Source organism: Phasianus colchicus, chromosome Z (assembly GCF_987193195.1).
Source record: "Phasianus colchicus chromosome Z, bPhaCol1.hap1.1, whole genome shotgun sequence".
NCBI lineage: Eukaryota > Metazoa > Chordata > Aves > Galliformes > Phasianidae > Phasianus > Phasianus colchicus.
The window spans coordinates 27,339,885-27,359,836 of NC_143476.1; the positions used below are offsets into that span (position 1 = coordinate 27,339,885).

Below are 19,952 nucleotides of genomic sequence, written 5' to 3' on the forward strand. Positions count from 1 at the left end.
TGTGAAAAATTTTCCCCCCACAACTTAGTGTCTGGCATAACCAGATGGAGTGTGGTTATTTGTGCTTGCCAGTGACCTGCCTCAAAACTTGCTGCAAATAATGATTTCCCACTGTCCCTGCTGAGTTTTAGATTAAGTTTTAAAAAAGCATTATTTTTGAAGCAACAGTGCTTTGCATTAGCCAGCTCCAAATATCAGCACAAGCAGAAGTCCCTCTCTCTCATGTAGGCAAAAAAATAAGAAGGAACTAGGTTTGTTTAGTCTCAAACAAGAAGACTCAGGGGAGACCTTACTGCTCTCTCCAATCGCCTGAAAAGAGGCTGTGGTGAGGGGTGGGGAAGGCCTCTTCTCCCAGGTAACTGCAATAGGATGAGAGAGAATGGCCTCACATTATGTTGGGGGGGTTGGAGGGGTGAAGGTTGGATACTGGGAACAATTTATTCTCAGAAAGAGTGGTGATGCAGTGGCACAGGCTGCCCAGTGAGGTGGTAGAGTCACCATCCCTGAAAGCATTCAATAAACGTGTGGATGTGGCACCGGAGGATGTGGTTACTGGGCATAGTGGGGATGGATTGGGGTTGAACTAGATTATTTTACTGGCCTATTTCAGCTTTAATGGTTCTATTATTCCAAGTTGGGACACCACGGTCCATTCTCCTTGCAAAGAAAACTGCAGAATTCTTCCAGCTTTGCTTACTGCCAAATCCTTCTCAGTGTTTACACACAGGGTCAGCAGGTTGCTGGTGCACTGATATTTGTGGTGAACAAAGAGTTATGTTCCAGTATACCCATATTTGTGCCACAGTATGGCACCAGAGCAGATATCTCCTCTGTATCTTCTGCCTCTGCTGCCAAAGCAGATGGATGGCATTAAGGGCAGAGGACACACTTTACACATCAGAGAGGGGCAAACCACCCTGACAGAGGAACTGGATGGGAAAACTAAAAGAGCAGGTAAACCTGGAAATACAGATAGGACTTCCAAAGCACTGGAGGACTTGGAAGTCATAGGAGCAGATCCAGGACTACAAAGCCTAGAGTGGACAGGATGGCACTCCTCATGCTTCTTGTTTGTTTTCCTCTATGTTCTGCTTGGAAAGGCTGAATGGATCCACTGATGGACTGGCTCTGAATCGCCAAGTGTAGCATCGCAGCCTGTATGGGGAGAGTTTGGGGCCATTCTGTCTCCATCTTTGGGCACCGAGACACTTGAAAAGTCACTAGCTACACCATGCCTCACACAGCAAATACACAACTAAAGCACCAGCTTGTATTGCCCTCAGCTTCCGTTGTTCTCAGTGTTTATATTTGCAGCAGTCTGCTGAGGCACTTCATGATTTTCCCAAATAAATGTTACCATGTTTGTTGTTGTTGTTATTTGTTTGTTTTTGGACTGTGGAGTGCTGGGTTGTTCCAAGGTAATGCATACGTTGGCTGATGTTTGCCTTGTAAGGGCTTGCATTTCCTCACCCCCCAAATGCTCTGGAAATGACACATCAGCCACTCCCTGCTGAAACAATGGAATCATAACGGAGTGAACTATGCCTCATGAAACAGCTTGGTTAAATAACAATATTCCACAGGTTTTTTTTTATATTACAATAACATCTGGGAGTCTCAAGCACCCCCTGCACTGCCAGTCATATAGCAGAAAGTTGACATTTGGAGAATTAAAGCCGTAAGATGTACACATCCCTTTTCACTACTTAAAATGGCTGCATACCTCAGCTGCACAATGACACTGGGTTCTTCTTGTCCCATGGTACAGTGGCCTCTGCTCCTGTCAGTCTCTTCAGGCTGCCCCAGCCTGTGGGCAGGCTCTGATTTTTGCGGCCTCTTCTCAGGGGAACTCCCTTTGCCTTCCCCTGGGGCTGTGACTCACTTCCTTGTGCTGCTGGTCTCCTCCTGTCTTCTGCTGCCCTGATCGTTTGGTTTTGCTGTTCTGCTCTGCAGCAGCGAAGCACGTTTAAAAGGCAAATGAAACTGTCGCATTGTTGGAAATCTTTCCTTTTTTTTTTTTTTTTCCCCACAACACACAGCCCTCTTTGTGAGATCCTCAGTCATGCTTTGTAAGTAGGCTGGTGCATAGGGTTGGTACAACAGGAGAAAACATATTTATATTCCTGAAGCGCCATTTAATATTATTTGCCGTGCGAGCAGGCAAAGACGCAGGAGCGGTAGTAACTCAAAAAGTAGTCTGAAGTTTCAGCCTCCCGGAGCGCTGGTACAAATGAGCGGCGGTGGTAGGCACGTGTAGGCAGCGAGTCTCCTGGGCAGCGCTGCCACCTGCTGGGGGTCGGCGGGAAGACGCATGGGATCTCTTGCGTGAAGCAGAGTGTCATTTATGGATGCTGGAAGCTGAAAATTGAAGGACTGCTCTCATGTTAGGCCTAAGGCACAGCCAAGCAATACTGTGAAAGGTATAGTGGCTGAAGGCAACTACCCAGTCTCGGGTTGTTTGGATAGAGACCTGTTTGCATGCCTTACTTGCACTACAGATCTGCGGTCCTTGGAACCAAGAAACAACAAACTGTTGCTGACTCAGGTGCATCCTCAATTTTTACAGACTTTGGTTCACTTTTAATAGGTAAAACATAGCAATGCAGCAGTCATGGTTCACATCAGAGATGTGATTAGAAGGGGAACCGAAACGTGAGCTTCCACGTTGTTCTTAGTGTGTGTGCTTTTAGAAAGAACTATTTCACATTAGTTTCTTGTGCATTTGTGAGAATTAAAGCTGCCTGGTAGAATTAGAACTTTTCAGCTGGAAAACAGGGCACAGCCTACCTCGCTTCCTTAGGAAACATTCAAATAAGCTGGCCACGTTTGCAGGATGCCTCGAAGGTGAATAAATTGAAGGTAAACACAAGAAGAGGAGCAGTTTTCAAGGTTGAAAACTCCTTAGCGAGCATATCTGTGCTTTTTTTATCTGCAGATATCTATCTGCAGAAAAAAAACATCTGATGCAGAAAAGAACAGTTCTCTCAGTATACATGAGAGTAAATCAAAAAACAGCTGAAATGCTGGTAATGCAGAGCCCATTTAATTTAAAAAATGTATTCTTCTGTAACTGCGTGTGCACACTCACTTCATTCTGGATGCAGTGCAATCCATCCTGCTGTAGGTGTCCCTGCTGGAGCATGGCGTTGGACTAGATGACCACCAGGGGTGCTTCGAACCTCAAATATACTGTGATTCTGTGCTCTCTGACTCAATGTTTTCATTTCCTTGCTGAAGAGTGGCAAAGAAAAACATATAGGCAGAGGTGCACTTTGGAGTGAACGAAATACTGAGCCCGCCAAGAAGTTTTGGGGACTGAGGCTTATCTGAGTGGGCCAAAGGAAACCCTTGCTGTACCTCTGCTCCTGTGGTGCTCAGAAGATTTATCACATTGGTGAAGACAGGCACCTCTTTTTCATGGACATGTGCTGGATAGGTAACAGAATATCTTAATGACTGTGAGATAACAGCCCTCTGAAGACAGTACAATATATTTTTTTTGAAGTTCAGTTCTACCTCTCTTTGTATATATGCCAGGAGGCCTTCCATTAAAACCTGTTTTTCCTTCACAGTGGTTTCTCAGACATCACATTGTTTTCTGATGACTCAAAACTGAGTGCTGAGGTGGACACAGCAAAAGGGAGGACCAGTTTACTGAGAGCACTGGACAGGCTGGAAGAGTGGACGAGCAAAAACATGAAATTTAACAGACAACTGTAAGGTCTTGCATTTAGGACAATAAACCAAAGATCCCATTACAAGGTAGGGTCTGTGTGGTTGGGAAGCAGCCTTTCTGAAACTTACCTGGACATCAAGATAAACAAGCTCAACATCAGTCAGCAGTGCACCACTGCAGCAACAGTGGCAAATCAGACCCTGGGCTGCACCTGCTGGGTTATTACCAGCAGAGATATCATCCCACTTTACTTGGTGCTTGTCAGGCTGCTCCTGCAGTACTATGTTCTAGTTTTGGTCCACACAATTTAAAAAAAAAATCAACTGTGGACAGACTGGAGAGGGTCTAAAGGAGGGCCATGGTGATGATCAAAGGAAGAATCTGCACAATAAGGAATGACTGAAGGAATTAGGTCTTTTCACCCTGGAGAAGGGTGAGACCTAGTAACTGTATTTCAGTACTTAAAGAGCAGCTGCAAAGAGGACAGAAGCTGTCTCTTCTCTAGGAACCACATAGTGAAGACAAGTGGCAGCAGGTACAAGTTGTCCCAGGACAGGCATTATCTTCATGTGAAAGATTTTTTACAATGAGAATGATCACCAGAAAATCATCACTGGAGGTATAGAATTGCCATCACTGGAGATTTCTGAGATAAGATGGGGCAGGTTGACAGATAATTTCATCCAGGCTCCCTTTTCCCATTGAACTTGATGATCTTTGAGGTCCCCTTCCAACCCGGGCTGTTCTATGAGTGTGATCTCAAAAGACTCCTGTATTTTGGGAGTAGGATGTCTAGGTCTTCTGTATTCACATAAAATGAGATCATGCATGAATCAGTGGACATAAGTTTTTCTTAATCCGTTTCTCAACTAATCATCACTTTAAGCTGTGGTTGGCCACTGAGGTCTGCTAACATCTGCCCTATGCAAACAGAAAAGCCATAGATTATATCTGATTATCATTATTTTTGGCATTCTGTGCCAGGCTGAGCATTGCAGCAGTGGTATTTTCTGGAGATGATTGGCTGCATTATACATAAAAGTAAAAAGATTATTAAGAGCCTGGGAAAAAAGAAAGCTTACTTTCAATCCACGTGAAAGCATATGAAGATTATAGTTGTTTGGAGGTGTGAATTCCTTGTCAGTATAACAATAAAGAATTTTTCTGCACTATGCCTTCAGGTGTAATTTGTGGCCATTTTAAGCATTTACCCAAGCTGACTAGCAGCTCTGGAAATCATTTTCTGAACATGTTGTCCTTCTTGTCTGTGTGCCCTGAGGACTTTGGGGGTCACATTCCCCAGAGCTCTTTGCAGTGCAGTAATTACAGATTCACTGTAGGTCTCTATCAATAGGCTGAGGAAAAAATAGTCAGGATTTTCTTTCTCCAGGGAGGATGTTCCAGGATACTCAATAGCCATGAACTGTCCTGCAGTGAAAGCACAGTCAAAGGTTTTTCAGAAGCAAACAAGATGGCATGTGGCTATGTTGACTGTCAGCTACTGCAAGCCCAAAATAGGATGACACACAGAGACTTACTATTTTGTTGTGATATTTTGTCAACAGTGACCAACTGCTGTGGGCCAGATGTAGCAGGGATTGTGTATGTGGTGGAGGTACAAATTCACAGTAAGGAAAAAAAAATAAGAAAAAAAAAAGTAGAAAAATGCTTATTTGATTAGGGGGGAGAGAAAGGAAAGGAATCTTCTTGTCTTAGCTTACTGTCAAACCTCCATGGTTACCACAACTTCTGCATTTCTGGGGCTCTTTCCGTTTATTGGTACACAGGGAAACATCTACCCTAGGTCAATGACTGCACTACCATACAAGCTACGGAGTCTGCATCTGCATGAAGAGAAGTGTGGGGAAGCACAGGTCAAGAGTGAAGTGCATTAGCTCCAGTACCTCCAGCAGCAGGGAAGTAGGCAGCCTACCCAGGCAGTGCTCTCTGTGTACCACTAGGGATCTCTGGAATTTTTATCATACGACCTTCCCACAGATTTCACTTACAAACTGGCATTGAACCAGTCAGTACATGCCCTTCAGCCTGCAGAAACTGTGACTGAATGAAAAATACGAGTTTTGCACTGCTTTTCATTCTTCCTTCCAATGTGCCAGTGTGTCCATCACTTGCCCTGTCTGTACTAGCTGTTAATTAATTTACATTAGAATAAAAATTCAACACACGTTATGAAAAATTCTCAGCAAGAAACAAATTTTATGTAGACTTTAATTTGACACACTGTAAAGTTTTTCAGGCAAGACAAGGAAGACAGCATCTGATTAATCTAGTATGCAAATTTAAGCATATATTATCAATTCACGCTATCAAGTATGAATAAGACAGTGACAAAGCTGAGGTTTATTCCTGGTTGACGTGAAGTAATCCATCTCAGTCCTTGTGAAATATTCTGGGAGACAGTGGCTCCAGCAAAGAAAGATATCAAGAGGATTTTTTAGGGGGAAATCTTCAGGTTTACAAGGGTAAAATGTAAAGGTGTCATGTCTGCTAGAGAGCCTAGTGCATCTGTTCTTCTCTCTCATGAAGGACCAGAGATATGACAAAAAAATAAGTAGCTGTGCACTTAACAGGTATCTTTGCTGACAGTCTAAATGGAAGTGAATATTCTAGAAGAACCAGGGTCAAATTAACTTCTGGTTAGGAAAAAAAAAAAAAAGTGAGAGAGAAAAAGAGAAAATAGATTGAAAAGTTGCTATGGGGTCATAGCTTTTTTTCCACTGAATTTTCCATCTTCAAATGTATAGATTTTCTGAAGTTTTCCCTTCTTTTTAGTGCTGATGGACAAGTGTTAGTTTTGAAATCTTTCCCTTTTGAATCCTTCCTATTGCCATTGATACTCTGGCATAAAATGTGTGTAATCATGGGACCACTATTCTTTTCCAGTTTGTACCACTTGCCTGCAGCACAGTGGCAGTGCTCTGCTGATGCTGAACTCAGTCAGGGGTTGAAATTCCTGCCTGGAGCGCTGGGTCAGTGTGTGCTGCTTCATGTGGGCTTGGGGCTCTCCCACTTCATCATCATAGCTAAAAAGGACTTGATGTTAGAAACTGGAGTGTAGAGGGCAGGAACGAAGGCAGGAAGAAGAAGGGTCCAATACTGTATGATTTTCAGTGCAGATAACTCAGACTGATTTTACTTCTTTTTCTCAGAGTGATTATCCTTCACACCTAATAGGAAAAATGGTGTTTTTCATATAATCGTTCATAATATATCCATTGCTGAAGAGTCAGCAGCAAAAAGAGCTGCTTTTTTTTTTTTTTTTTTTTTCTGCCTGCTGAGATACACTCAGGGTCTTTTTTTCTCAATTTGTAGCATGAGTTCTGTGTTTACAGTGAGAAAGCCTCTATGGGCTCTCCCTGCCACTGTAACCTTTTTTCCTCAATTTTAATGAAGTTGCAAAAGCTAAGGGATGCATGTGAAAGAAAGAGAAAATGAACTAATGAGGTACATAATCATTTTTCCCAGAAATTCATCTGCATGCAGGAATTGAAATCAGCCAGGCTGAAGCTGGATGCCCTGGGGCATTCAGCAGCTTCTGCCGGGGCCAGAATGGCCTGCATGAGGCCATGCTGCGGCTTTGAGTTGCAGTAAGGACTGGCTGCTGATTGGCACCCCTGCCAGAGTTCATCTTCCCATTTTCTCCCCAAAGCAGCTCACCTTGTAGCCATGGCAACTCGCTGCCAGGCACAGGCAGGTCCTGTTGCTGTCGCTGCCCCACAGCTGCCATCACAGCTGTGTACTGCAGCATCACAGGCTGCTGCCTGATGTGGCACACGGGTTGCAGGGTGGGCTGGAGGAGATTTTTCTGTGTTTTTTCTAACACAGACAAAGTGCTATTCTCCTCACAAACGCAATATTTGGTTTTGCTGCTGTCACACACAGCTTTCTACCACAGTATGTGTTCTGTCTTAAAAAATCTCCCATTAATGGGAGATGGCATGGCTAGCTCCATCTTCAGTGTGCACCTTCTTATTATACTTGATACCTCTCTGTTTAGGACCTGTGGCTCCAGAAGTCTCTGCATGATTCCTGAAGGAGCTATTTTGGCTTTGCTGAAAGAAGCCATGCTACACCTGCAGAGCAATTGTCAAAGCTGACAAAAAGGCTGCACAGGTATCTCAGATCTGCCTTGCCCATAATCCACAATACTGATATTTCTATGTGCATAAGTGCCCACCTTGGCTTACACCAAGCATTGATTCTGCTGATACAGTGATATCCCTGAAAAAGGGCAAGTTTCAAGACTGACGTATCTGTTACTGCAGTAGAGATGGGAAAAGGAAGCTTTACTGTCTGAAAAGGAGATGACACATGTAAAACAGAGAATGATCTGTAGGACAACATAATATTCCAAAGAGAGAAGTCTGTGGGCAGATTGCCAGGGTCACCATGCAAAGCAAAATATCATGCCTTCTGGAATGGCTCTGTCTCTCATGAAGGTGGACAAATGAACTGCAGGACTGTTGTAGTCATCAGAGCCACACAGGAAAAACATTTTGTAAATGCCAGGAAATTAAGTCTAGTCTTAACTTACTGTAGAACAACTTGGTTCTTAGATCCATTAATGAGCTCTGTCCTTGTCACATTATATTTGCAAACTTCTTTACTAGAATTTCTGTGGTGCTTTGTGACCATTAACAGATGCATTATTTCCTCACTGCTGTGCAATAGCAAAAGGGAGGAAACCATCACTGCATACCCAGTGCAGATTTATTGATTCAATTTCAAAGACCAGTTTTCAAAAGTCAGAAGAAAACTAATATTTTCCCTAAAAGGAGTTTGAGCTCAGTAGCTACAAACACTATGCTGATTAACCTTGCTCTTTAGGTACAAAATGAGTTATCTTCTAAGTAAAACACGAGATGACAGTTTTGTGAATAGTCCAAAATCATTCAAATAGAATTGTTCTTCAGGCATTTAAGAAAACAGCTGTGCTGAGGGACAGTCACATATACTGTCAATACTAGATTAAACTAGCACAAGGTTTTACCAAACAGGTTGTTTCCAGAGAATAACTGTAACTCTGGCTTTCACTGCAGTTCTTATCATCCCATTAAATGCACTGAAACTAAATTTGTGCTTAATTTGATGGAAGGATTTGAAGAATCTGTTTCTTTCATTCTGGTTATTTTATGGTTACGCTAGAAGCTCAAGTATCACTGTACGTGAAACACCTGGAACCTAGGAGATGGAGGTCAGCCATACTGAGTCATGCTTACATGCTGACATTTTCAGTGTATGTACCTTTCTTGCAATTTATAACACTATATGTAATGTTTAATACATGCTTCAGACTTTTATTGCAGCTATCTGTATTCTTTGAGGACAAGGAAGTGTTGGTATACATATGTAAGGACTTTTGAGCACTGTTCCAGTGTTTGCATATTCTCCTGGAGAGGAGAAGCAACAAACAAAAGGAAGGTAGTCACTGATAAGGAAGGTCAAATTCCAAAATGAAAACTATTCTGCTGTGCAGCTGGTTAACACACCTTTCTAGCCCCATAAAAATGGTACTTAGAAAAATAATATGGATCAAGGGTGACATACTGTCATATCTAGGAGAAGCAGGGGCTTTTGATTTGGATGTCATCGTCTACTTGGTCATGTTCATTACAAAGCCACAATAATTGAACTTTGCTAATTGTGAGTTCATTGCCACGCAAATGTGCTCATCATTTGCATAATATAGAAACAACACAACTAAAGAATAAAGAAATTTCACTACTACATCTGCAAGTGTTCTTCACTTTCCAGCTACCAGGAAAGTAATGCAGAGCAAATTGTTAATGGTACTTTCACAGAATCACAGAATCACAGAATCACTAAGGTTGGAAAAGACCTATAAGATCATCCAGTCCAACCATCCACCTATCACCAATGGTTCTCGCTAAACCATATCCCTCAACACAACATCCAAACGGTCCTTGAACACCTCCAGGGTCGGTGACTCCACCACCTCCCTGGGCAGCCCATTCCAGTGCCTGACCACCCTTTCAGAGAAGTAGTATTTCCTAATATCCAGCCTGAATCTTCCCTGGCGCAGCTTGAAACCATTCCCTCTAGTCCTATCAGCACCACACATTTTATTGAACAATCCTAGCTGATCTTATACTACATTTTGTTTCTAGTTTCTCCTCCACTTTTAAAGTTTTCCATTATATATTGCTACTTTGAGTGCTGGATTTTGTTGGGGTTTTTTTTGATCTTGCTCTTGGTCTCTGCAAACAATCCAGACACAAACTTTTGCTGTGCAAATTACTGGTGGAAATATACTTTTAACTATTTATGTTTTTTCTTTTCTTTTTTTCTTTTTTCCTTTTTGATAAAAGATGTTATCTTGGAAGATTGAAGCTATTACCTGCCTGCTGTCATATATTTGGAAAGACGATCATTTTGCTAAGTAGGAGCAAGAATAATCTGTTCTACTCACCAGTCTTTTTTTAATCAGAGGGTACATTCATGGCTTGTTAGCAGTACACTGACTGTCTCTCTGCAAGCTGTCAATCTGACATAACGGCTTCTTCCCTAGCTCCTTCCTGTAAAACACCATAGGAGAGTTTCTAATTAGATTGGCCAGCTGTCCTGGAGGGTATGTGGTAAACATCCCTTATTTGTGCATATGAAAGAACATGGTTGTTTCACAGTCAGTGTGACAGACTTGAATTCAGACAGGATGGTGCACAAACATCTTATTAAACATGAACAGTTGTATTTGGTTCCTTCCCATTATCAAACATCTGAAAATAATTAAGCAGATCAGAGGAATGTCAGCAAACAGCATGGTGGTTTATACCATCCAGACAGCCCTAGTTTTGACCAAATGCTAAGGGCCAAGCTCACCCAGGTATCTGCTACTGAGATTCGGAAATCACTCTCTGGAGCAGAGCAGTGTTCCATTACACGGTTTTTGATCCAGACATCTTTTCCTAGTGAGTGCATACAAACATCAGGTAGTTCTGATGGTTGCAAGTGTAACCAGCCTTCATAAAACTGTGCTGAAATTCAGTTTCTCCATACTGAAGATGACATAGCAAGCCTGGTTTGCTTCGAGATAAGCCTTGTTCAAAAAGGAAGTCTTGACCTGGCCAAAGTCAGCAAAAGATCATGGGGAGAAGGATTTAAAATTATCTTTCAGGTCACCAAGACCTTCCTTCCAACACTATCACCTCTGCTTCCTTTCTGCTAATAAACCTTCCGCTCCAGTTTCATTTAATGATTATTTATCTTTGTGCAGAAAATGTTTCTGCTCAATAATCCTGTTTCCTAATTCCTTCCATGCTTGTTTGATTCTTATTGTCTTGAATCTCCCATAGTTTTCTGCAAAGCAGCAGTCAGATGTCTGCCTGCTTATCCAACCTTATTCTTTGTTCTGTCAAGCTGAAAACATCTAAAAACCATCTGTGTCCTTTTCTACCCTTTCCAGGCAGAGTTCAGGCAGGGCTATGCAGTCTTACAGAGTACAGTAAAAGTGCAGTTGTGCCATGAAAATGATATGCAATGCTTACTGCAAACTGTAAGTGAAAATCCTCCTAATGTATAACCCACTGCATTTGGAAGGCCTAGAATGACCCCACAGGAATCACTGTTGCATTTCTACTGATGTTTTCTCAAAAGACATTTAAGGCATCATACTGAAAGACAATTCTTAGTGTTCTATATTAATGTCTGTTGAAAACTGGTATGATAAAGTTCTTCTTCCCTATGAGATGATTTATTTTCTGCACACTCCACTTGTGAATATATAGCTGCAGTGTTTTGGAAAACCTAGGTAAAAGTGACTGAATTATTTTACAACCACTCATTTTTCTATGTTCAGAATCATCTTTCTTCTCCCCGTTCTTTTGCAGACAGGTCTCTGCCCACCACAGCCCCAGCACATTCTGTCTCAGCTGTTGGAAAGGAAGCACTAAATCCTGCTCCTAACAGCACCCAGAAATCTCACTCTGCGCCTGACTGCAGTGGAAGGATTTCTGCCTCATTTGAATAATAGGTTAATTAGTGGTCCTAAGCTTAAAAGTCCATCAAAGTCTGTGAATGCTTTGTCACATGCTTTACAGGGATTAGGAGGAGGCATAATTTATAACAGATAAAGAAAAACAACACAGGAGTTTCTTTGCATGAAAACAACTGTGAGTACATTGATTAACATGCTGCCTTCTTTAACTTAGTGAACAGGTGAGAACTTGTTAATTCACTTTGAAAATGCCTGTGTATCACTGGAAGTTCAGTGTCTGTAAGCAAGGTGGGAGCCCCCATATTTTCCAGGTGGTGAAGGCTACTTCACCATCTTAGCATGTGGAAGTCTCTGCAAGGCAGGGCACAAACAGGAGGAGCACAGAACAGAAGTCTGACTGGCAAAGGGCTCTTCTTTATGTCACACAAATGAATACTTGTTAGGCCCTAATAACCAATACCAAGAGCACCTTTACTAGGGTGTATACCACCCATTCAGTATGAAAGCTATGTATGCATCTGCTGTGCTCAAGTTACTCGGCAAGTTGGCAGTGCAACATCATGAGGATTAGTGGGAGTCAGCTATGAGGAAAGGAAAAAGTGCTGGAATGGACTGCATCAAAGCCCAAGACTACCCCCTTGCAGAAATGAGTGGGAATATAGGATCTTCAAATGCTTGATTTCAAGCCAAAACATAACTTTCTAGCTCATCTGTGATATTTCAGTGGAACAGATTCAATTTGCAAAAATATCCTGGCATCATTTCTTAAAAACTTCTGCCCTTGAGCAAGTAAGTAAAAGCAATGTCTAGAATCAGATATCAATTACTCATATTCCCAACTGACCCATGCCATTTTATCATCCTCCTTTAGCATCTGATTATGACATTTGCCATTTCTTTTGTGTCAAAGCTATGCACTATGCAAATTATCCAGGAAGTCTGTTGTAAGTACAGATGTCCACTGGTAGAAAGATAACTGTATCTAAATGTTTTTTTCTTTATTTGTGTATTTAGGGGTGGCCTTATAAACCCATTCATGAAGTCACAGCTGCAGCTGTACTCACCGTACTTATACAGAGAATACTTACAGCAGGAAGGAAGAGGAAAAAGTGGGGAAACCTCTTGGTCTGCCATCTGGACAGAAGAAATGATTTTTCCAGAACAAAGGCTACTCAGGCTTTATGGTTCCATTCTTTCCTATCACTGTAATGACTGGCAAAATTGATAGCCTTGTACTAAGCAGCATCTTCTGCGATGCTTTGTTGCGGAAGGTGAAACTCTGGGTTGATACTCAGATGCAAAGTTGAAAGGATAATAATATTAACAAGAAAAAAAAGATGCAGAAATACATCCGGTGTCCAACACAGTTGACTTGAGCTTTGTAACATACGGATGATCTCAGACAAAGGAAACTTCCATTACTTTTTAAACAGTGCATTGTCAGTTTGAGGCATAATTCCTTGCTTGCAGAGATAATGTCAATGATTGGAATAATCATCTGCCTGATCCAGCTGGAAAAGTAAACACTTTATTTTCATGTTACAGTCATGTTTGCTTAGCAGCAGCACCTGTGACACACTGAAGGATGAGCTCACAGCCATTTAATATTTCGTTCCCACTTCTATCGTCCTTTGGAAGCGCTCACCTTTATTTTTACTATAAATCCCTTGTAGGAGAGAGATCATCTGCAGTTCTGACTCAGACCATTAAAAGCATATTGAGAAATAACTTAGGTTTCCCAGAAGGCTAATTTACGTCAGCAGGCAGAAAGATAATCACAGTCATAAATCTTTGTCCATGTCCATGTCTCTTGATTGCTTCAAAAATATTAGGACAACACTTTCTATATCTTAACCAAATGCAGTAATTTGACGTGCTTTTCTTGACATCTGCAGTGCATGGTAGCTATGCTGTTTTATACAAGACTCATTTCCAGCATGTTGGAATTAAACATGCTCTGTGAATTATGCATGACTTTTTAACATTCATGAATCCCATAATTTTACTTTATTGATCAGTTCTTTCTGATAATTGGCAACAATCCATGAGGAAATGAATGTTCTACATCAGGCAAATGGGAATTTTATTGATGTATTACTGAGAAAACAATAGACGTGCTTAGCAAGCTAAAACATTACTGTCCTTTACGTCTGTTTGAGAGCAGTATCAGTGTCTTCTTGCCTGCATTTTACTTGTGCTCATCAGGGAAATAAAAAGGCTGTTCTAATTATTGTTTAAAGGAGAGCTATGATATCCACCTAATCCTCCACTGCTGTTAATATTAGTGCAGGTAACTGTATTCCTACCTTGACTTATATTAATATTAATGGAAATGAAAACGTATGTCAATTTAGGGATTCTAAAGGTTTTCATTACTTTTTTTTTTCCTCAGGACTGTCAGTCAGTCTTTTCTGCTCCCACTTCCTCATGCCTTCATTTCACGCATCCCAGCTTGGCACTCAGGACTAACAGCAAGACAAGGCTCTGATGACCCTCCAAGCCCGAGGCAAAGCAACTCTTCTCACTGTAGAATAAACAAGACTACCATGAATAATCTGGTCAATAAAGGTCTTCTACTGAAGAACAGCATTTGCCTTTGGGTCAGTTATAAACACACATCTATAGAAATAAAACTCAATAGCTGGATGAGGAGCCACAGCCATACTTCTTCCAGCCTTTTTCTGACATATCTTCAGATCATGGGAGAAGAGAAACCAGTATGGTTTTATGAAGGGCAAACCCAGCCTTCAATATAATAAAAACTTCATATAAAAATTGTTACAGGGTAGACACCGTATCTCCAAACCCATTACTGATTTTAACAGTGAGGGCAGCAAGCCTTCACGGTGGTCCAGTAAGGCTCCTGAAGAAATAAAAAGAAAGAATAAAAAAAAGATTCCAGTGTGAATTGTGGCTTTTCATTACTCTGATTGCTTATGTGTGGCGATTGATTCATAATGTGAGGGCAGTTAAAGCAATGTTAATTCTCTACATTCAGCTCCTGTGTCTTGCGAATATGTGGTTTGAGTTGACAGCATTCAGCTTTGGGAAAATGCCTATTTCTGTGGTATGCTTTGTTAAAAATAATACAGCACCACAGTAGATTCTGCATCAGTTATTGGGTGTACATAAGGAGATCAATTCACTCATTTGATTTTCTGCTTAGCCAGGAACCCTGCACTTGTTGAGTATTACTGAATTTGTCTCCACTGGGAAAAAGAAAAGATTTAGATTTTTTCTAACAAAATGTTATATCAAGTTGAAATTAAACTGCAGAAAAGAATGAGTACTACTGTAAAATCTAGTGTTAATTGCAAGTGCAATTATAGCAAAAGCACTCCTTGTTAAAGCACAGATTGCATTTTACTCTTCTCCATTTTTTCCCCAGAGTGCACAGTAGAAGAAACAGATTGACCTCAGGGCTTTTCTGCTTTTTTGTTCCTATTGTTAAAAAATGGTTCTAAATAGTTGAAAAAAACATAGCTATTCTCAGAAGGTCGTGAATGATGTTCTCACTTAAATCTCATGAGTAGTAGAAGTCTCAGTAGTCCATATCAGAATAACAAAAAGAATTTACTAGGAAAAAAAAAATCATTATCTCCAATAACTCTAAACGGAAATGTGGAGTGTATCTGGTAGCCATGGTGCCAGAGAAAGCTGATGCTACATATTAAAAAGATGAAATATTCCCCAAGGATGCTGGAAACCCACAACACAACAGATCATCTGAAAGACCAATACCAAAGTGAAATGAATAGTCTTTAACAAATGCAAAAAACCTTTGCGCTTGAAAATATCTCGGCAAATAAAGCATATCATTCCAAAGGAGAACAGGGTTACAAATAAAACAATACCAAAATCCATTTTGAACTTTGAAGTTTGCAAGCATTTCTTTAGCAATCTCTTTTGGCAACCTGTCCCCAGGCTACGAGCGTGTGCAGCTCCAGACATGAAATCTACATCAGCAACACTTCTTTGAAAGCAGCATGCACAGGTGGGGTGTTTGGGGAGTCAGACAGGATGCAATTTTGGCTTTCAAGAGAAAGCATCGCTTTTATGACGCACCACATGTGGAAATGGATGTGCTGAATCTTTGAACCTTTGGGTAGGCAGGGAATTATACGGCCATCTAAGTGAATGACTGATAGTCATCTTGGAACAGGCAGTAATATAAATTTGTTCTTCAGAAAAGCCATTTTTCTGACATTACATAATCACAACTCCAGAATGTCCTAAGTTGTACACTTTTTCTAATATGTTTGATCTAACTTTGTGACTATGCAGTGCTCTTCGTAAATATTTAACCAAAATTATTCTGCAGACAAAAGCATCAGAGAAGAGTCAGAAAGTGACTCACAGTTTCTTAATCAGATACGAGTGACGAGGCAGCTCTGATGTTGCAGTGGGAGAGGGTTACTGGTGTTGATTAAATCATCTGAGAATGACACCCATGTGTGCCTGTGGCCCAAGCCATTGAGCAGGCAGCACGCCATGCTGAGGCAGCATGCACTGACTTCCTGGTGCCCCTGTGCTGCAGTTCTGAGAAAAATGCAGAGCAACAGTCTTGTCCTTTGCACAGAAGACCTTTCTGATTCATTTATTTTTTTTCCTCCACAGCAATAATCAAACCCCTCAATTCTGACACAAAAGAACTGCAGAAAGACATGAGTACTTTTTTTGTGTTTCATTTCTATTAGATAAATGCACATAGTTTAAAGCACCATAGATTCAACATTCATCTGTAATGATTCTGCTAAACACTTTGTATTAGAAGCTCAAGCATTAGACAAACTAAATTGGGAAACCAAGTGCAATCCACAGATTTAAATTAGAATTCTCATTCATACTGGACAGAGAGTGTGCTCACACCCATGCAGGAAGCAGAAATACATTTATTTTAAAAAAGAAAAAGAATTTCTTATGCCATCAGATGGAATCTTTGGGAAAATAAGCACAATTGCTGTAAAGGAAAACTGTACACTTAAAACGACTAGAAATCTGTAGCAGTAAAATAATGGAAAAAATCAGCAGGTGTAATTTATTTCAGCTTTCAGAAGCTTTTATCACACTATTATGGATAGAAATAAGAAAGAAAAAGTGATGACACATTAAATTATTTATTGGTCATTAAACACTGTATGATGTACTACTTTTCCTGTGTTATTCTAGTGCTATTTAATTGAATTCTGCTTATGCTCACATTTTTCTGTAATTTGTTTTCATTGATTTTGTGGCCTACAGTAAACTTACCATATATGGCTAATTGCAGGAAGGCTGTAAAATAACATCAGGCATTCGGCTTACCTTTTGATCTTACCTAGTTGAATGAGAGTGAATACACTAACAACTATGAAGATCCTGCAAGAAAAAATGGTGAAATGACATTTTTCTGAATTGGCAAGATGACATTTTCAGCTATAGCTTCTTTGAAATTGGGGTCTCCACAATTCCCTTCCCCAGGTGAAGCCAGCTCATCCAGACTGGCTGTGAACATGCATGTAAATAGCCAATTTTATCCTGCTCTTCTTTTGGTTCACTACAAATACTGGTTTGTGTCCCACTGGGGACAAAGCATGGTGTAAGCTGCAGCTGGCATTAACCAATACTGAGGGTGCATCAGCTCCTCCACCACCAGCAGCTGCATTTTACACGTGAATTCCAATTTGTTTTGTGTCTGAGTCTGCAAATTGTAGGCCAGAAGTGCTGCAGGACATCAGCCCACTGCTGCAGAGATTAGCCAGCCAACCCTGTTCAAGGCTCTGTTTCCTGCATCTTTCATTAAAATGGCTTTAAGAGGCTGTTGGCCATCATAATTTTCATAGTTCATGAATGTTTCTGCTGCACAACACGAGATTTTATTGGAAGAAAAAAAAAAAAAAAAGGCAATGCAAAGAATAGCTGAAAAATAACTACCTACCTTTCCATCTTTCTAAGTCACTTATCTTTACCACACAACACTTTTCTGGATATGTAGATTTTTGCTGTGTTCTCTTTTTTACCATGCTCTGTCTTCAAGAAAAATTTCAAGCAACAGCCCTGGATATAAATGCTGCTATGATCATAGTACCATACTAAATCAACCACGTACTTCTATTCTGGGATAAACTACATTCTGCATTGCAATATTGCCCTGGGTATTGTGGCTGCTCAGTGACTGTTATTGTTATGAATTGCTTTCTCAGGTCTTTGGGGACTGCAGGATCCTATCAATCATCAGGGAAAGTGCTGAAGTTTAAATTCAAAATATCTTTCCATTAAAATTTTAAATTAAATGTGTCTTCATGGTGCTAAACCACGCACCAAACAAGCCTGCACAATTTCATATTAAAAATCCTTCTGTTTCTGCTTATCTTTTATTAATTCCTACGATCATACATCCCACATCTGAATCAAGAAACAGCCACTCTCAGTGTTAAGTAATTGATATGTCCCCTGCAAGATTTGTTGCACACCACTAAGCACGATGCAAATGTTCAACAAGGCACACGTACATTTCTGCCTCCGTGGCTTCTAGCCACCACAGAAGGTTTCCCTGCATGCTGGTTTTCAACAAGAGGCTGCTCTGAGACAAGCCAGTTCCATCGTCCCTGCACAACTGCCTCTGGTAAAAGCAATTGGTCCTGCTGCTTGAACAGCAACCAGCATGAAGCAGGGAGCAAGCCACAGGCAGCTGATTGCTCTCTGTTGGCCATAAGAGCCTCACCGGGCACTTTAGGTAGTGCTGCAGTCTGGCACTTCCACTGCGCTTTTTACTTGGAAATCCTCCAGTGTTTTCAGGAGGAAGTCTCTCATTTTCAGCTTACAGTATTACTGTTGAGGCAAGCTTACCAGTCAGCCTTTTTTGTTCATTTTGTTTGGTGGGGTTTTTTTTGTTTGTTTGTTTGTTTGTTTGTTTGTTTTGAGCCCTACTGGACAACTAACATGATATCAGTCACCAAGGAATGCAGCACATTCAGAAATAAAGTATTCCATACCTCCACAAAACATGTCTAAAAATGTGATGTTATGGCTTATGCATGAAAAAAAAATGTGATGACCCTGCCATTAATGCTCATCTCTAGCATATCTTCAAGCTATGAAAACATAGAAGCATAAATCCTTCAAAATGACTTTTTTTTTTTTTTTTTTTTTTTTGTTCTACAAAAATCCATTTTCAATTCAATGTCGTTTCACAAGGTTTGTTATATACGGCTGTATAATCTTGATTGAAATAGCCACAGAAATAAAAAGAATGTGATCAGGTTTGGATATACTGAAAATACAAAGATTCCATTTTCGTGTAAAAAAAATTTCCTTTTCCTGTTAAAAAAAAAAAAAAAAAAAAAGCAAAGCAAAAAGCACAATTATAGCCATAGAATATCCTGAGTTGAAAGGGACCCAACAGGATCATAGTATCACAGAATACCCCAGGTTGGAAAGGATGCACAGGACCTGAACCCAAGCCCTGTGTCTGAGAGCACTTCCAAATGCTCCTTTGCCCCGTGGCAGCCCAGGGCCTGCTGCATTCCAGGGCATTTGGGTTGGCCTTTTGGGCTCCAAGGCACACTGCTGCCTCATGTTCGGCTGCCATCAGCCAGAACACCCTGATCCCTTTCTGCAGGGCTGCTCTCCAGCATCTCATCCCCCCAGTCTGTATGCATAGCCAGAGCTGCCCTTCCCAAGGTGCAGAATCCTGCACTTGCTCTTGTTAAACGGACCTGCTTTACCAGCCAAAGCAGCGGCAGCTTTAGGAGACAGATTACCATATAACCTTCTGTGTTGAGGGCAAAATGCCACCACAAGAAACAGTTGCTGACAGCAGGACCAGGTGGGCAGGAGCTCTGCCCTGTGCCTGCAAGTGCCTGCTGGTGCTGTTAAGGACAGTGCAGAACCCAGCAGGAGGTGGGGCTTGAATCAGGTGGTCTGAGGTCTGCAGAGGCTTTTCTCATGAAGAAGGCAGAATGTCACCTTCCTTGTCTGCTCAGGCCTTGCCTCTGTCCGAGGCACAGAAGTGGCTATTACTGTCTCCAGGCAAAGAATGCTGTGTTTCTCTGCCTCACCTGTGCTTAGGTTTTCAAAGCTGTGCAAAGAGCCACAGCAAAGAACTGCAATATGAAGTCAAGCTAGGTGGACAGTTGGATGTTCTAAGAGGCCTTTTCCAATCTTAATAGTGCTATTTTATTCCCTTTGTCTCGCTGAAGAGTAAAAAGAAAAGGGCATTATAAAATAACTGCAGGCAGAACAGAAGGCTGTTGTTCTCAGTGCTAGTTTTATGATGCTGAGGTGAAGCTAGTATGAGTCACTCCTATAACTTACATGGGC

At 41.1% G+C, this 19,952-nt stretch overlaps 1 long non-coding RNA gene across 1 annotated transcript; it reads left to right on the top strand.

Moving 5' to 3' along the window:
• Positions 1 to 7,392: 7,392 nt before the first annotated feature.
• On the top strand, positions 7,393 to 14,254 carry LOC149912766 (uncharacterized). The gene is made up of 3 exons (XR_016462217.1): positions 7,393 to 7,591; positions 7,695 to 7,810; positions 14,044 to 14,254. It is a non-coding gene; the product is annotated as an uncharacterized LOC149912766 (long non-coding RNA).
• Positions 14,255 to 19,952: the final 5,698 nt, after the last annotated feature.